Raw genomic sequence first — 15,182 nt, forward strand, 5'->3', positions numbered from 1 at the left:
GAAAATCTGTTGTTCGCAAATCCGCGGCGGTGACACCACACACAGAGAGCAAGATTATTGCAGCTAAACGATGTGAGAAATGACAAATTAATCAACGGCCTGTGGATCCAGCTCCACCAAACAACCACGCTGAACACCAAAGGCCACATATGATTGCGCGCGCGCGTACACACATTCCACTTTCCGGTGCGTTCCAAAACGAGAACTCACCCTGCCTCGCGCATGGATCACGCCGTTGGAAGAGATGCCTCTCACGCCGCGGATCAGTGTAACGACGCCGGATGGACTGACGCCGGACACATCGATACTGAACGGTAGATTTTTGGTTGATAATCAAAAGTCATATAATCACAACCATGTGCGAATCACAAGACGTCCGATAATGTAGTGATGGCTCTTCAGGCGAGGGATCAGGAACTGCGCGCACTCAGTCGGGTCTCAATCTCGCTGATCGCGGATTAATCCGACGCGCGTCGCGACGCCGCTGGTCGCCACAGCTGATCGCATGGGAGATGCTTTGATTTTGGAACGGACTAAGTTCCAGGCAGCGAGCGTCAAGATCAGCAGAGCCGCGAGTTAGTACCGATTTTACCGCGGTCAGGTTCGGTTGACTAGCTAGCTAGATAGACGCCGCAGGCAAAGACGCAGATCGTCGTCGAGTGAGAGTCGGGTCGGTCGAGTGCACTGGGCAAGGTAGAGAGAGAGAGAGCACAAGGTAGCGCAGAGCAGCAGTGATCCACTTTGATCTATGTTCGCAGAGTCACCGGAATTGGTAATTCAGTAGAAAGTGCGGAACGTGACTTGGCGGTTGGTGGTGCCATCGTCGTTGTTGTTGATGTGAATCTGACGTGCGAATGAAACAAAATTCGGCTACTGAAGAGGAAGATTGATTGCGCTGGTGTTTAGGTTGTGTTACAATTGCACTCAGCGCATTGTGTAATTTTTCTCAGAAGTGACGTGATCGATCGGCAATTCCCGTGATGCGGGTGATGATGGATTAGTGTAAAAGAGCGCGAGTGCAAAGGAAGCAAAGATCGCGGTGCTGTTGATACTGTTTTGGAGGTGTTGAGAGATAGAGCGTGCTGCCCGCATAAGTCACGACTGTCGATCCAATCGTGGTGTTCTACTTTGACGATCATTCGTTCGTTCGCTCGTTGCAGAATCAATCAGAACGCGCGCTGACCTAACCCTCGATTGGTTGCACAACGAGGTGCGGGAGATTGGCAGCGAAGAGAGGTGTTGGGAAATTATTTCAGAACTGTGATTCCAGCTCTTGAGACGAGTTCAGTTGGTTGACCGGACCTGCGGAAACTGCAAAAAGGAGGAGGAGGAGGAGGACGGGAAGGCGGTGCTGTTTTGGCGCTGAACATCGATCGGGAGGCAAAATCGGACGCCACGCTAGAAGTGAGTTGTTTTGGGAAACCTATGCAATATACCGGGGCGGGACCGATCGCCTCGCCTCTATGGGTGGAGGTTTAATTTCGGGAGTGGATTTTGAAAGCCGGAATTATTTGTGTTGTTTGTATTTTGTTTTGACTCCGGTTGGTTGGAGGTTGGAGTGGATGAAGAGTATGGGTTTGGTCGGAAAACAATTTTAGATATACAGCGGCGAAATCGAAAGCGGACATCGATTTTGGGCGCATGTCTGAAGCAAAGGAGGATGGAAGGTAGTAAAACGAAATACTAAATTGCAAGGTTTTGTTCGAAATGGGATTTATGTGCATTACAGTTTGGTTTATTGATTTATGCAAACTGAATGGATCTGTTTTGTTTTGGGGATTTGAAGATTTGGACGGTGCCAATGTTGTAATAGTTATTATGAAATCGACGGATTTTTTTTTTCGATTCATTGTTTGGTAGGTAGCGTAATATGAATGATTGAGATCAACGAGATAATCTCAGTTGCGTTAACAAATTCTACAAGTCGAACATTACCATTCTACCAAACGTTCACTACGAGCAAGTACTGAGTAGCAGTTTCAGCTCTGTGTGTTGTTAAGATAATTAACCCATATCTGCCCAGCGTCCTATAAATAGGACAGTCCTTTTGATGTGAATATCTCCAAAATTATGCAAAATTTGACAATGGTTAATAATTTACAGTTCATTTCTTCGGCAGAGTTGTTAATCAATACATACAAAAGTCGATGTATGTATGATTGTATGTCTATATGCTTGAATGTTTATATGTTTGTATGTTTGTTCATTTGCACATAGAAAAAAATATTCATTTCAAATTTAGCGAGAAATCATGCACATAAAGGGAATGCTAGAGTTAGCGCATATTTACATGAGATAGGTAAAATTACGTTACAATCGTGTAATTTTCCGCTAATAGTCACGTAACCGGTTGGAGTCCATGATGGTTTACGCGATGGGTGGCGGAAATTTACACGATGGTAATGTAATTTTACATTATATCTCATGTAAAAGTTCAATTACTTTAGCATTCCCTTTATGTGCATGATTTTAGCTGAATTTTAATTACTGTCAAGTCGCCATTCACCGTGGGGGCTCCATTCACCGTGGGCCTTCGAATATTTTTTCATTATTTCCATATTATAATGGAATGGTATGACAATTTCACTTTAATTTCATTAATACAACACTAATGGATTGTTACCATGTCAAAATGCGGGTTAGAAACTTTTTACAGTACCATTTTGACTCTAAAATGTGTTTATGTGAAGCAATATTTAGCTCAGTCACTGCATTCGGAGTAAAAAACAAAAATTGCGTTTACGTGATTTAAGCGATTAACTAAATGTAGTAACGATATTATTTCACCAAGAAGCAATTAAATTTACCTATCAGGTATCTATTTTGCATTATCGAAGCAAGTTTACCAAGGAAGTACAATTCCTAACTAAAAATCAATGGTCTCCATTCACCGTGACCCATGTTGTCCTATATAAACAGAAAAAAATGAAAACTTAAAAATTCGTGTTTTCTAAATAAATCTTACAAGTTATTACTTAAAAAGAATATAAACGAAGAGAATTGACTTTGCTAGGTGGTTTTGATCATTTTAACCCTCGAGCGATCGTGCCGTTGTATTTTGTACAACACGTTGAAAAAATCTCGCTTTTTGTACTCAGCTGTGTGGTGCTGACGCAGGTAGTCAACTGCGCGAGTTACGGAAAGTTAAAACAAAAAAATATTCTGATACACGGTGAATGAGTACTTACTACCACGGTGAATGGTGACCTACCACGGAATCAGGCGACCTTCTCATCCTCTACTAAATGTACTATATCATCAATTTTTGTGAAAAATTTTCTACTTTTGTGGTTATTACTTTAATTCTAACCTATAAGGCCGGAACAAATCTCATTTTCTTCTTTTGTCACTTTGCTCGTTGACTCGGCAAGGGGGGGCAGGATAAATAAAAAACGTATTTGATGAAAAAAATCCCAAACAATTAGGCAAACTCAAGAAACTCATCGGATTTGTTAAGAATTTTTTTCGGCGACCCTAATTTCAGTTTTAAATTTTTGAATTTCTTGAATAATTTATTTGTTTCCCCCCTCAAAATGTCGAATTCCGACCAAAATTTTCCGAGGGGGTGGTGACATTAGAGAAAATTGAAATTTGTGTCAGCCTGAAGGCAATTAACAGCGGCTAAAATATAAACGAGACATAAGAAAGTGGTCATTCTCTATAAATACTTCCAAAGGTCCCAGTGAAGAAACAGGGGTGTAAACAGTAATAAATTTCAAAAGTTCAATAAAAAAATACAAAAATGCATAAATAAATCAAAAGTTTCCATAAATAATTGATTTTTGAGCAATTAAAAACGTCCAAAATGCAATGAATAAATCAACTGTTGCAATAAAAAAGCCATTTTTCCCACCAAAAAACTTCGAATTTTCCATAAATAAATCCGATTTTTCCATAAAGAATTGGTAACTTCACAATAAAAAAATATTGAAAAAGCATTAAATAATTCAAAAAGTGCAATAAACGTAAAATAAATAATTAATAATTGTCAAAAAAACGAGCAATAAACGTAAATACATTTTAAGCCAAAAAATTACATAGACCATGCGGAGAAGCCGCATAGAGGATTGAGGAACTGAGGCGGCAGAAGGCCGCCGAAGTTTCCGATATCCGATGCACCGCAACTGCATCGTTTCGGTTCTAGGCAAACAATAGATCCAAGAATTTGCCCGGTATAGTGCAAACATAGATGTTATCCCTTTTTTAGGTCCGACGAGCGATAGCGAGTTCGGACAGCAAGCGATTGCTCGGTAAATGGCAATCATAGTTATGCAAGCTTTTCAGTCGTTACAGTCATATAAGTGCGATTCAGCACTTCACTGTCTCATAGTTTCCTGCATTTGTTTTTCATGGGTAATTTAGTCATTTTTTATTGCATTTTTTGATTTTTTTTATTGCTTTTTCGATATTTTTTTTTTATTGTGAATTTTATAACTTATTATGGAAAAATCGGATTTTTTAATGGAAAATTCGAAGCTATTTAGTGGGAAAAATGGCTTTTATTATTGCAACAGTTGATTTATTCATTGCATTTTTTACTTTTTTAATTGCTCAAAAATCAATTATTTATGGAAACTTTTGATTTATTTATGCATTTTTTATTTGTTTATGGAACTTTTGTAATTTATTACTGCTTACACCCCTGTTTCTTCACTGGGACTTTTCGATTTATTTATGGGAAATTTTGAATTTATTATGGAACGTTTAGTTGTCTGCCATTAACAGCGGTACCAACAATGTTTATAAGATTGGTGTAGAACGACAGCCTTTATTCGCCTCAAATTTTCTTAGATTCACGCTGAATGGTGACTTGACGGTACATTTTTTTTTCTGTGATGTTCATATGTATGTACGTATGTATATATGTATGCCGGAACATAGGCATAACTCTGAAACAGGGTTGAAAAAATCTCATTCAATTGAATGAATTTCTGCTGAACTGAATGCTTTTGACATTCATTTTCAGCTCCGCTGTGAGATACTTGAAAGTGAACACAGAAAAATTCAACTACTTTGTGGAGGTAATGGCTGCACCATCATCAACACACGCTCTGCGCTGATGGATGCTTCATGTCAACACCGGCCGCACGAATGCGACTCGCCCATAAGCAAGCGTGGTGAATTTTTGTCGTTTGAGTGCCGGTCACAGGAAAAATGTTGCTTTTGAACCTCGCCGTCTCCCCAGTGTGAGCGACGAGAGAATTTTTATTCTCTTTTCAATTGCCTCCGTGAAGGACAGGGGCTTCAACGTCAGAAGCGGTGTGGTGAAAAGACAAAAACAAAAACTCACGTTCGTTGGGAGCTTCGGAATTTTTGCAACCGTGCTCTGAAATACGTCAAAAAATTTCAATCAAATTTTGTATACACATTCCTTAGGATGTGGAGGTGGTAGCAGGGGTATTGAAATTCAAGATGGCGGCTTAGGTTCCAAGATGGTGGTCAAAACTCCAGAATATATGCTTTTTAACGGCAACGCTGCTTCGGATACTATGAAATATGGGTATCTACCGATCGGGCTTCACAAGTAGAACACAAAAATGAATATCCGACGCCATTTTGAAATCCTAGATGGTGGCCATGGAATGGTAGTTTGAGCTATGACACCATGCAATATGGGTATCTATCGATCTGGCATGATGAGTAGAAGCCAAAAATCGATGTTTAACGCCATTTTGAAATCCATGATGGTGGAACATATCCAAGATAGCGGCCATGGAATAGTACCATGCAATATGGGTATCTATCGATCGGGCTTTATGAGAGAAAGAGTAGAGGGTCAATATAGCTGGAAGGGTAGTGGGTAGCATAAACGGTGGAGCAGACGGTCGGGTAGAGGGTTTGGGTGAAGGATAAAGTACAGGAAATGGAGTAGAAGGTTAGGGTAGAGGATAGGGTAGACAGTGGGGAAGAGGGTAGGATAGAGAGTAGGGTTGAGGGTAGAAAAAATGTTAGGGTAGAGAGTAGGGTAGACGGTACGATTAAGCACAATATAGACTAGAGGGTACGGTAAATGATATGGCAGTGGTTATGATAAAGGGTAGTTTAGAGGGTAGCATATCGTTGGTGTGTTCGACTGTTTTACGAAACTGTTTCGTGGTGGCTTGTCAGTCTTGATAAAAATAAAACACTATTTATGTTATTTTGTCCGACGTTTCGGTCCGTTTGGGACCTTCTTCAGGGACTCTGGAAATGTTTATTTATTAGTTGTAACATTTTTAACATTTGAGAAAACTTTCACACTCACGAATATACATGGACTGACACAAACCGTCACAAAAATCCTTCGACGGGAATACCCCGATACAAAAATAGCATGTAAACAACACAAAAACATAGGCTCGCTTCTTCCACTGGTCAAAGACAAAACTCCAATGGAAGAACGCAGCAACGTTGTTTACCAAATAGACTGCGAAAACTGCAATGCGTGCTATATCGGGATGACCACACAGAAATTGAAGGCAAGAGTATCCAAACACAAGTCTAGCATGAAAAAACTCCACACACTCCAACAGGCGGGACATACACCCAGAGATGCGGCGATGATGGAAATAATGGAGACGACTGCTCTAGTCAACCATGCAGCCAGAGAGAGCCACAAGTTCAAGCTGGACCAGACGAAAATCCTAGACACAACAAACAGGGGGAGAAACCTGCCACATCAACAACACGCCGAACACGATCAACAAACGAGCGGACATGGACAACCTACATGTCGCGTATGCCGGGGTTCTGCATTGGCTCCGAAACAATCAGCAGAGCCGAAGAAGTAGAAACGAATGAGCAAAACAAACGAGCAAAACAAATTGTAAACACACACACACACACTGTAGGGAAATTATTAGTCACTTACACCACCAAACACGACAGTCCACACAAACACCACAAAGATACACGGAAAGCAATGGTGATCGTTTTCGAATTAGGTTCTAAATTCCGGAGTGCTGATTTTCGGAACGAGTTTCCCCCGATAGGGCATCCAATTTGGCTGCGATTGTGCGGGAGTAAGTACACCGAGACAAATTGCGTGGGTGAGAATTAAAATTACGCACCACTTTTTGTATCCGACAGAAATTCGAACCAAATCGACAGTTACTGGTTCTACCGAACCACACTGGAAGAGAGCACTGTAACTATTGGTAAAAATTGAAAGTTTTCTCGAATGTTAAAAATGTTACAACTAATAAATAAACATTTCCAGAGTCCCTGAAGAAGGTCCCAAACGGACTGAAACGTCGGACAAAATAACATAAATAGTGTTTTATTTTTGTCAAGACTGACAAGCCACCACGAAACAGTTTAGAGGGTAGGGCAGATGGTAGGGTTGAAGGTTACGATAGAGCGTTAGATAGAGGGTTGGAATAGAGGGCAAAGACGACAGTAAGGTAGAGGCTAGAGAGTAGGATGAAGAATTGAGATGAGATTAGATGAGCTGAGGTTCTTTTTTGAGTAACCTTCAGGAATTCTTTCCAGGATTTCTTCAGGCATTCCTTTCGAGAATCTTTTCAGGTTTAATCCCGGGATTCCTTCAGATATTGCTTCCAGGATTGCTGTACGGATTGCTCCGGAGTTCTCTGCAGCGTAGCTTTTGGAAATCCTGAAGGGATTCTTTTAGTTATTTTTTTCTGCATTCCTTCAGTGATTTGTGCTGGAATTCCTTCAAAGATTCCTTCAGTGATTTGTGCTGGAATTCCTTCAAAGATTCCTATTCTTGATGTTATTCTTTGTTCCCGAAAAAAATATGTAGAAATATATGTTTCTTCCGAGATTTTTTTACAGGCAATCCTAGATCATAAAGACATCTTCTATGGTTCTTGCAGGAATGTCTGCTTAGCTTCTGGCTGGCATTCCTGTCATGATCTCTCTAAGGATTCCATCAGGCATTCTTTATGGTATTCCTTCAGGAATAACTTCAGGGATTTCTGCCAGAATTGCTTTAGAAAATCCTGAAAGGATTCTTTCAGTAAGGTAGAGGCGAACAGTGGTCCGAATTCCGACTATCAAATTTTGAAAAATTATGGTTTTCCGGTTAAAAACGGACGGAATTCTAAAACATCAAATGACGGTTAAAAGGTTAAAAAATCTGTTTGACGAAAAAAACGACAACTATTTCGAATCCTTGATAAAGATCCAATAAGGATCGAAACGTTGGAGAAAGAAATCAAACCGTAGTTTTTGATTTTTACGAGAAGACTGATACGTCGAAAAGATCCCAAGAGTATAACTGCAACAGTCGTGATTAAAGCAATTATATTTAATAAAGATATTTGCAGCCCTAGGCTGGCTCATCTCTAAAAAAAGTAGTGAAGTGGTGATAGGTTGAACTCTAGTGATGTGTGATAATGATGTTACGGTGGAGGTGGAAAGGCATCTTGTAGCTGCACAGGAAATTGGAATTTCTACGGCCTCCGCAATCAGCTGATGTCCCGTAGTTTGCAAACGAACCGGGACAACTCCAGGGATTCCACCGAGAATAGCTTCAAGAATTTCTCCAAGAACTGCTCCGAGATTTCTTCAAAGAATTCCTCCAATATTTCTCCAAGAATTCCTCCAGGAATTTGTCCAGATATTCCTCCATGAATTCGTCCAGGAATTTTTTCCAAAAATTCTTTTAAGAAGTCCAACAGAAACTCTAATAAGAAATTCTCCAAGACCTGCTCCAATATTTATGTCAACATTCCTCCAAGAATCCATCCAAGAATTTGGCCAGGGATTCCTTCATAAATTTCTTTAGAAATTCATCCAGGGATTTTTAATAAATATCTTCAGAAATTCTTCCTGAAATGCCTACATTTCTGAAATATATATCCTGTAGTATATCCAGGAAGAATTCCGGGAGGAATACCTGGAAGAATTACTGATAGAATTCCTGAAAGAATTTAAGGAGGAATCCCTGTTGGAAATGCTGTAGGTATACTGGGATAATTTTGTGGAGGAATTCCAGGAGGTATTCCTGAAGGAACACCTGGAAGTATTTCTGGAGGACACCGTGGAGGAATTTCTTAAGGTAACCGTAGCCACTACCCAAACTTGGCAAGATTAAACTCTTAACAATCACTGCACAAAAAAGAACAGCAACAATAAAGCCAGATCGGTACCGATTTGAGTGCGCCAAAGGCGAGGATGCACAGAATACACTGTGTAAAACGCATAATGCGAAACCATATAGGTAAAAATTTAAACTAATTAATAGCATCTTCATAATTCCGACCTTATTCAGCCTCAAGTATGGGATTGAAGAAGGGCAGCTGATTGTCTTGGAGAAACACAAGGTCCACCGCGCTATTGCTCCGGTTATCACAGTAAGGGCAAATACTGTGGAGGGTGCCCTGGTACTCCACAGGCTCCGTTTGCGATTAGGTTTTTATAAGACCCCCCTAACCATTCATTCCTAGACACGGTAAGCGTAAAGCCGCATAGCACCTGATTAGTGAACTCCTACCACTGGAACAGGCGGAAATTCGAGAGTGCATAGGGGTGAGTCGTGGAGACAAGTTTTCATCAAAGCAATAAAGGATCTTGATAGAAATCCAACCTGGGCCCAGATCAATGATAAAACGAGCAACCGGTCAGGATAGAGTACCTTTACGATAGGCTTATGTCCTCCTAGGGATGTTCAGGACTCGTGAAAGAATGGATGAATAATTGTTGTTGGTAAATAGCCATACTTTTGCTGCATGATATATGCACTGTCATGCGAACTCAGCGACTAGATCTGATATCACTAATTTCCAAAAGACAAAAACAATCGAAAATCCGGAAAACCAGGTACGATTTCATTTACATTCAATAGTAAACAGTACAGTAGAGTTCAGAAAAGTTGCAGTAAAAGCCGTTTTCTTTACTTTGTTTCCCTATGAGCGATTGAGCGGAGAATTTGTTCCCGTAACGTGGGTAGATCACCTTAGAACGGTGCATTACGGTGTAAGATCTACCACATTGCATCAAATTTTAATCTTGCTATTTTGCTGCCTAAAGTGGTAGCAGACCAGATTGAAATTTGATGTATTTTTGTAATGGTTATGTTTTGTTTTTAACTTCTAATAAACCTTTTTGTTTCAGGAGGATTCAGGTAATTTTATTGTATACTAATACCATGTTTTAAAAAATAGTAACTGTAACGAGCGTATTACATATGCCTTATTCAGTATATATTACTTAATCATTTATTCTCTTTTCAGTGAAGAATCTTACCTCCGCATTCCTGGCGCACTAATCAATATTTTTTAGCATATCACCGTACACATCACCATAATAATACATGCGAACATGTTTAAATATCTATATCGTTATCTGGAAGCGTTTGGTACGGGAGGTCCACGCTTCCATCTTTCCCCTCGATTTCAAGGTGTAGAATGTTTTCAAATATTGACTATGTTGAAACCTTTCTATCCCTTGAAATCTTCTCTGCGGTACATGCTGCGCAGTTGGCCTGGCCGTTAGACAAGAAAAATGATTGACTTGAAAAGTCTTCATTTTCCAGGATGCATTCAAGTAATGGCTGCGTTAGTGTGAGATTAGATTAGATTAGATTAGACTATGAGCGATTGAGCGGAGAATTTGAATGCGAAATACAAATATTGTCAATTCTATAGTAACAAAATCTGAGCATCTTCCCAAGCAACACGACTTGTTTAGAAGCATGTATTAAGATTTAACTTAACACATGCTTCTAAAATTCTTAGATTTTGTTGAACACTATGTAAAATTTTGTGGGGTTTTTTCGTCACCGTTGAATTTTATGTTTCGAGATTTGTTGATTTTTTTCGGTGAAAAAAGACTTTCCAAATCGTTTTGGCATAACGTTTCGGCCTACTTCATTCAGCCATCATCAGATACAAGACGTCTTCGGGTACTGTCGCAGCAATTCTCTCCCGCAGCTGCCATACCTGTTCACTATCTCCCTTTGCAGATGCATTTTCCCTTCCTTGATCAAGCTATTTCACTTTGCAAGCATCTGCAAAGGGAGATAGTGAACAGGTATGGCAGCTGCGGGAGAGAATTGCTGCGACAGTACCCGAAGACGTCTTGTATCTGATGATGGCTGAATGAAGTAGGCCGAAACGTTATGCCAAAACGATTTGGAAAGTCTTTTTTCACCGAAAAAAATCAACAAATCTCGAAACACACTATGTAAAATTGTTCGAAATAATACACTACTATTATTTTGAATATTTTCGCAAGCCATTCGAACAGTTTCCGACCTGATAACAAATTAATGTATAGGATTCAAAATGTTAAAATTATTTGTTGAATAAAAAAAATCAAAACAAACACTGCTATTATTTTAAACAATTTCACATAGTGTTTAACTTTTTCTCACGTGCTTCGAAAGTAATACCTATATTACGTTTGGTATTGGAAAATCGATCAATTCAAAAAGTTTTGCAGATGCCTTTAAATGTAGAATTCGCAAGGCTCGTACCTATACTACATAATATCAGTCCAAAGTCTCAGGTCAGTCGGCATCGAAAAACAGAAAGGGGAGCGCTAAATTGCCGGACACAATGTCATATGCCTCAGCCCGACTTAACGAATCATTTCCTATATCACGGAACAGCCAGTCAGTGGGGTAGCACTCGCTACCACCCTTGAACATCGGTACGCGTTGAATAAAACAGCAAATTCATCTCCCGATATTGGGATTTATGTCTGTTTAGGGGGGAGTGTTCCCAACATTATATGCACTGCGGATTCGAGCCACAGAGCAACCAAAGCACAGTCGGGATGCTGCTGCTCCGCCAATCTGTGTCATAAAAATCTCGTAAATTATTATGCCGACTGACTACTATAGGCTCAACTGAACTCAACTCGACTCCATCGCGCGCGTACCGTGTAGATTGCTCTCAATTATCATGGTAATTTTCGCCTCGATTGCTAACTGCCATAACAGCTGTTACCCGTGTGGCGGCGCGAGGAAGGTTCGCTTCGTGCGCTACCCGATTTTTGAATCCAGCTTCTGTGTGCGATGCGAAGAACCCTCCTCCTTCGTCGTGAAGAACGAGACGTGAATGTTGATTTGGGGATATTCGCGCTGTCGTCGCTGCACACAACGCCGCACTAAGCCGGAACACATGAATGCAGCTGCAGCAGCAGTCGCCGACATAATGACGGTCACAACCTTTAGAATATCTCGCACACGGGTTGGATTTCTATTGGCGGAGATTACGACGGTGCGATGATGTGAAAGACGAACCAGAAGAACGATGTCAAGATCGTGATCTCATCTACCCAGCTAGCTCTGCTATACCCGGTGGGAGTGCAATATGACCAGGAGGACAACAGTAGCTGGAATGCACTTTTGCCCTGAGAGTCATGTGAAAAATTTGAATTGCAAAGATAAGGAAAGTCGGCGCTGTTAATACAGTGCACGGGTTGTACATTGAGAGAAGTAAAAATCGCACCATATCATTGTCAAATGTTTTGGAGGAATAGTTATGCTATTTTATAACTGCAAGATATCTTAGTTTGTAAATTTTCCTCCCTTTCAGTTATGTGTAGCATAAAATACATAGGTTCTCTTTTAGTGTTTTTACCCGTTTTAGATCATAATCCATCCTTTTGTTAATCATCCACATATTTCGATGACCCTTGTTAGAATGTTAGGCCGTCCCTTATTTTGCAAAAAAAAAATGGAAATGCTAAAAATTCGTTACTAGAAAACGATCGCTTTAGCTAAATAAAAAAAAATGATCGTGTCATAATTTGAAATCGATATCTCAAGGTTAAGCGGTCCTTCAAGGGGCCTAAAGTGCTAAGAAATTGTACGGGGCTAAACAAAACATGAAACTACCGGAAAATCAGCATTGTGTACCATTTTCTGAGATCCCGAAGGATACTTTCCTTCAATAATGGAGATATTGCCATTCTGAACACATTTTTGGCCCTTAAGGGTCCTAAAATCGTAGGTTTTAGTAGAATGCCTTTTTTGTCGAATTAATTTCATGTTTTTTGCCCCATACAATTATTTAAGAACATTAGGTCACTTGAGGAACTTGAGATAAGGACTTCAAATTTTGACACAATCATTTTTTTAGAGAATTTCAGTGTGTTTCAAGATCGTTTAGAGGTTTAGGGACATTTGATAGCATATCAGGAGCGTTTCAAGAGGTTTTCAGGGGTCTATGAACCCTATTAAAGATGTCCAAAGGAGTTTCATGGGCACTTCAAATTGATTATGATGATTTCAAGGGCGTTTCAATGGGATTACGGAGGTTTTAGGGAGGTTTCGTGGCATTTTTGGTCAGGGTCGTGTCAGGGGGTTTCAAGAACGCATTTAAATCAAAGAGTTTTTCAGGGGCGTATCAATTGATAATGTGATAGGGTACCTAAAATCCTCTGAAACTTCCTGAAATGCCCCCAAGGTTCCCCTGAAACCCTCTCGAACCCGATGTACCGCACTTGAGACGGTCCGAAACCCACAGAAACTCGTTGGTAACGCTTTCGTAACGCCTCTGAATCCGGCCGAAAATACTCTGAAACTTCCTGATATGCCTCTAAAATCCCCCTTACACCCCCTTGGACCCCATGAAACGTACCTGTAAGGCTCCGTTACCCCAGAAAATTCCTCCGTAACGCTTCCATAACGCCTCTGAATCCCGTCGAAAATCCTCTGAAACTATCGGCAATGCTTTCGAAAACCCCCTCAGACCTCCCCCTTAGATCTTCTGGTACCCTGATGAAACCCCTTGGGACCTCCTCAAACGCCCCTGTAATCTTCCTTTGTTATTCCCCATAACTCCCCCCATAAAAATTTCGACAAATGAAAATATTTTTATTAACAAACAATGGAGCAGTTCAGATTAAATTAGAAATCAGTTTGTCGCTGACCCCCTAGCAATACCACACAGAGAAATAAATTGTAAACACAATTAAATTTTAGTTCAAATCAACAATTTTTCAGTTTGCTATAGCGACAAACTGATTTCTAGTTTAATGTGAACTGCTCCATTGGTTGATAATAACAATATTTTTTTTTTTTATCTGTATTAACGAGATTTTTAGCCCTGGGCTAGTTCATCTCGGGACCCACGCTTTACTTCCCTTCCGAAGGAAGAACTCACATTTTTTTTTTGTGTGAGTTTGTCGGGAGTGGGATTCGATCCCAGGTCCTCGGCGTGATAGTCAAGTGTTCTAACCATCCAACCAGATCCGCTCCACAAACAATATTTTCATTTGTCGAAATTTTTGACAGTTTGTTAGAACAAACAGAGATTTGGTAGTTCCAACATAAAATAACTGTTTATTTAAGACTTCTGTACTAACAAATCCGGAATGTGATTGTGTTGGTGATGGCAGCAACTGCGGCAGCTCGGAAATCTATTTTTAGACCGTCGGCAAGCGAATGGAGAGGAGAACGACTAATAAAACAAAAAATACGACTTTCTGTGGTATAAGGTATCAGAAGGCCGGCTCCAGAGGCACGTTATTCTCCATTTGGGACATTTGTGCCATCGCCATAATAAATGCCGATTTCATCATCTACCTGATGGAAAAGGAAGGAAATAAGGATAAGGATGGGGATAAGGACAGGTAGGGAAATAGAAAAAAAATACTCTGGAAGAGGGTACTAATGCATAAGCGTACCACAAAGGGTTCAAACAGCGCCCTGAAAAGGGTATCGTAATAACGCATAAAGCGAAAGAGAGCCTATAGCTTTTTACCACAGCGGGTTAAGAACAACATAATATCCTGAAGATTCAGGTTTCTGAAGTCAGTTTCACTTAATAAGTGTTTACCGAATACTCGGAAACGCAGTTGCGCAAAAACTGAACAGTTACATATCAAATGATACGAAGTTCCATAATCGGATTCACAGCTATCACATGCAAATGAATCAGCTTGCTGAATACTCGCCATGTGATAGCTGAGTCGGCAGTGGCCAGTCAATGCTTTGACCAGAATGCTGCTATTCTGCTTTGACAGATTTGTGAGATACTTCGCCACTTCAGTCACATCGATTTCAGAATCAAAGAGATACAAAAATCGGACGCCATTACGGTTTCGCCTTTCCGTAAAAAGAACAATAGATGTTTTATTCGGGTTAACTGAAAGGCCATATTGGCGACACCAACCCTCAACTACCTGAAGGGCGCTTTGCATCAGGTCGAAAAGGGTGCTGATGCACATACCGACTAACAATGTAAGATAGTCGTCGGCAAAACTATAAGTAGGAAAACCGCTAT

General features: G+C 40.3%; 1 protein-coding gene across 1 annotated transcript in view; it reads left to right on the plus strand.

Moving 5' to 3' along the window:
* Nucleotides 1–639: 639 nt before the first annotated feature.
* The window catches only part of LOC109429038 (tetraspanin-9), a 76,876-nt gene continuing 62,333 nt past the window's right edge, over nucleotides 640–15,182 (plus strand). The window contains exon 1 of the mRNA XM_062854121.1: nucleotides 640–1,404. The gene's annotated coding sequence lies outside the window, so the exon portion shown is untranslated. The remainder of the gene's footprint in view (nucleotides 1,405–15,182) is intronic.

Source organism: Aedes albopictus, chromosome 2 (genome assembly GCF_035046485.1).
Source record: "Aedes albopictus strain Foshan chromosome 2, AalbF5, whole genome shotgun sequence".
Lineage (NCBI taxonomy): Eukaryota > Metazoa > Arthropoda > Insecta > Diptera > Culicidae > Aedes > Aedes albopictus.